Genomic DNA, 3,987 nt, shown 5'->3' on the forward strand with positions numbered 1-3,987 from the left:
CTCTATCTTCTCCATTTCCATTGCCTGGAATGCAGATCCAACAGACAAACTGGTCAGCTTTCCTGAACTGCATGAAACCGCATGTTGGGGATGATGGAAAAACATAATAGAATGTCTGGGTCCTTGCCAACATTGAGCAGCCATGCCAGAGAGAGAGATTTTGCTGAAGCCACTGAATTTGGGGTCTTTTGTTAACAGCAGACTAATCTACATCCTTTCAGTTTCTCTTGGTTTCATTTGGTTTAGATAGATTCAGAGAGTGACCTTTTTCCTAAACTCATCTTCAAAGTCTAGGGATCCTTGACTCTAATTGTGATCGCCCAAACCAAAACCTCCATGTTTTACTCCATGGCTATTTCTCAACAAGTTACCTCCCCCTCTTTGAGCCACCCCTACCTCACCTGTAAACTAGGAAAAGTGAACTCAGCAACAGTGAAGAAAAGTGCAGATGAGTGAGATCACAGGTCAAGGGCCTTCAGCTTTACAAGAAGAATGAAATTTAATAACAGATGATGAGGAAGATAATGGTGATAGAAATGGTTTGGTTGCAATGACAGAGATTGTAATGGAGACAGAGATCTGCTGTTTCTGATGGTGATGGCCTTGGTGATGGAGGAAATGGTGATAGATGGCTGTAACAGTTGTGATGAGAATGGCAATGGTAGTGTTGCTAGTGACACTGATGGGGGAGAGGTGGTGATGACACTGATGGGGGAGAGGTGGTGATAACACTGACCGCAATGATAACAATGCTGATGAAGGTATCTAATGAGAATGATAGTGGTTGCTATGGTGATGATGATGGTAATGGTGGTTGCTATGGTGACGATGGAGATCATGGTTTCTATGGTGATGATGGTGAAGATGCTGGTTGCTATAGTGATAATGGTGGTGATGACTGTAGTGATGAGAAGGATGGTGAAGTGTGATGGTGAGTTAATGAGAGGTCATTATGGTGACGATGATGATGATGGTAGTGGTGATAGTGATGATTGCATTGCTGATGATAATAATGGTAATGCGAGGATGGCACTGACATTGGAAGTGTTAATAGCGATATCGATGGGAGCTCTTTTAATGGCTGGATACAGAATTGGGAATAACTTTTCCCTGATCATGGATCACCGTTTCTTGATGAGACAACACCCAGATTTATAATTCCAGATCTGATCTGTTCAACATTTCCTGGACTCATATATGCATTTTTATGTCTCATCTCTTCTCATGTAATCACATGTGGAACTCTTGTTCCCCTTGGCCTCACCCCACACCTGTTCCTCCTGCCATCCTCATCTAAGTAAGTCACAGCACCATTCATACAGTGCAAATTCTAGGACATACCCTTGGTTCCTTCCCATGAAATATCTCCTCCACCCACACCGATTTCCAGCCCATCAGTAAGCCCAGTCACCTCTACCTCCAAACACATCTGACTCCTTCCATTGCTTCTGATCTGCATCGCTTCCACCTTTTGTTCCAAGTCACCATCATCTCCCTCCTGGTTTAATGCAATCATCTCCTAACTGGACAACTCAACTCCCAGCTTTCAGTCTTTTTTATTGTTATTTTTTATTTTTGGAGATAAGATCTCACTCTGTTGTCTGGGCAGGAGTACAGTGGTGTGATCGCGGCTTACCGCAGCCAGCCTCAAACTCCTGGGCTCAAGTGACCCTCTCATCTCAGCCTCCTGAGTAGCTGAAACTACAAGCATGCCACCACACCCAACTAATTTTAAACTTTTTTCTAGAGACAGGGTCTTGCTGTGTTGCTCAGGCTGGTCTTGAACTCCTGGACTCGAGTGATCCTCTCACCTGGGTCTCCCAAAGTGCTGGGATTACAGCGTGAACCATCACACTCAGCCCGGCTTTCACTCTTGACACACTACAATCTTTCTCCTCTCAGCAATCAGAGTGATACTTTGCAAATGCAAATCAGACCCTGTTGTGTTTCTGCCCCAAACTTTCTTAAAGTGTTTTATTGCCCCGGACAAAAAAATCTAAGCTTTATTTTTTATGTATTTTATTTTTATCAAGCATGTGCTCTAACCCCTACCTAGTTCTCTGACCTCCTCTCACGCTTCAGTCACAATTTCTGTTTCTCTAATGTCTCAAAGCACCTTCCCACCTCGGGGCCTTCACGTCTGCCGTTCCCTCTGCCAGAAACACTCAGTTCCCAGATCTGCACAGCCAGTGGCAGTGTGAGAATTCAGACCAGCTGGGCTGGTGTCTCTCAGCACATTGCCTTGCTTTATCTGCCCCATGATATTTATCTTCAACTTATTTATTAGGTCATTATTAGACTCCCCCACCAAGAGTGTGAGCTTCGTAAGAGCAGGACCTATGTTCTGGTTTCCCACTATGTCCCCAGCATCAAGGACAGTGACTGGCACATAGTAGGTACTCTATGAATGGCTGTGAATAAATTGGTCGGCTCATGGACAAACTAGAAACATACCTCACTCCAAGTAAATTAAAAATGAAGCTTATGGCCACATGATCTCCTCAGTGAACACAAGTCATCCTTCCCCCTCTGCCCTTGTGCCCTCCACTCCCTCCCCAGTTCAGCCCCCCAAATCTGATCACAGTTTCTGGTTTGAGTTCCTTGCTCCACCCTGGAGTAACCATTGCAACACATAAATCTATTTTTTTCTACTTCTTCATCTTCCCAAGATGCCAAGAGGAACAAAGGGCAAGGGGAAGAAGGTGGCCCCCGCCCCTACTGTCATGGAGAAGCAGGAGGACAAGAAAGTGGTGAATCCCCCATTTAGGAAAAGGCCTAGGAATTTTGGCATTGGACATCCAGCCCAAAAGTGACCTCAGCCGCTTTGTGAAATGGCCCCGCTATATCAGGTTGCAGCGGCAGAGAGCCGTTCTCTCTAAGCAGCTGAACGTGCCCCCTGTGATTATTAACCAGTTCACCCTGGTCCAGGCCCTGGACCACCAAACAGCTACTCAACTGCTTAAGCTGACCCACAAGTACAGACCAGAGACAAAGCAAGAGAAGAAAGCTGACAGCACAGGGCACATCTTCACTAAGAGACACCTGTCCTTCGAGCAGGAGTCGACACCATCACCACCTTGGTGGAGAACAAGAAGGCTCAGCTGGTGATGATTGCACGTGATGGGGATCCTGTTGAGCTGGTTGTCTTTCTGGTGCCCTGCGTCATAAAATGGGGGTCCCTGATTGCATCATTAAGGGGAAGGCAAGACTGGGAGGTCCAGTCAACAGGAAGACCCGCACCACTGTTGCCTTCACACAGGTTAGCTCAGAAGACAAAGGACCTTTGGCTAAGCCGGTGGAAGCTATCGGGACCAATTATGTTGATAAGATCTGTCGTCACTGGGGAGGCAATGTCCTGGGTTCCAAATCTGTGGCTTACATTGCCAAGTTGGAAAAGGCCAAGGTTAATGAACTTGCCACTTAACTGGATTAAATGTACACTTTTGTTTTCTGTACATAAAAATAATTAAAATAACACAAATTCTCCTTCAAAAAGAATTCTCCCTCTTCCCCACTTAAAACCCATCAACGTCCTGTGTGCACCAGTTTCCACACTGGAGTCACGAGCTTTTGATGGCTCCTTAGGTGTCCAGAGGAGGTGGGGGATGGGCAGAGCAAGCGTGGTTCCTACGTCACATCCCCCTCAACCCCTACCGCCAGAGAAGCCTCACTTGCACCAGGTGTACAGAGAGGTGGTATTACCTTGAGATGAAGGTCAAGGCTTCAAAGCCAGTCTGCTTGCATTCAAAGCCTGATTCTGCATCTCTCGAGCTGTGTGACCCTGGCCAGGTTACTCACCCTCTCTGATCATTAGTCTCCTTATCTGTACAGTGGAGCTAATGATGTACCTGCCTCCTAAGGGTTGTTGGGAGAAATGAATCAGTTTATTCGGGTAAGGCACTTAGGACCATGCCCAGTACATAGTGAGTGCTCACTACGTGTTGGGTATTACTGTCAATTACTTTTTTTTTTTTGAGACAAGGTCTC

At 46.0% G+C, this 3,987-nt stretch overlaps 1 pseudogene; it reads left to right on the forward strand.

Moving 5' to 3' along the window:
* Nucleotides 1–2,669: 2,669 nt before the first annotated feature.
* Nucleotides 2,670–3,424, forward strand: LOC135270196 (large ribosomal subunit protein eL8-like; annotated as a pseudogene).
* The last annotated feature ends 563 nt before the right edge of the window (nucleotides 3,425–3,987 follow it).

The sequence above is a fragment of the Aotus nancymaae genome, unplaced genomic scaffold (genome assembly GCF_030222135.1).
Source record: "Aotus nancymaae isolate 86718 unplaced genomic scaffold, 86718_ANA_hifiasm-v0.15.2.pri h1tg000059l, whole genome shotgun sequence".
Lineage (NCBI taxonomy): Eukaryota > Metazoa > Chordata > Mammalia > Primates > Aotidae > Aotus > Aotus nancymaae.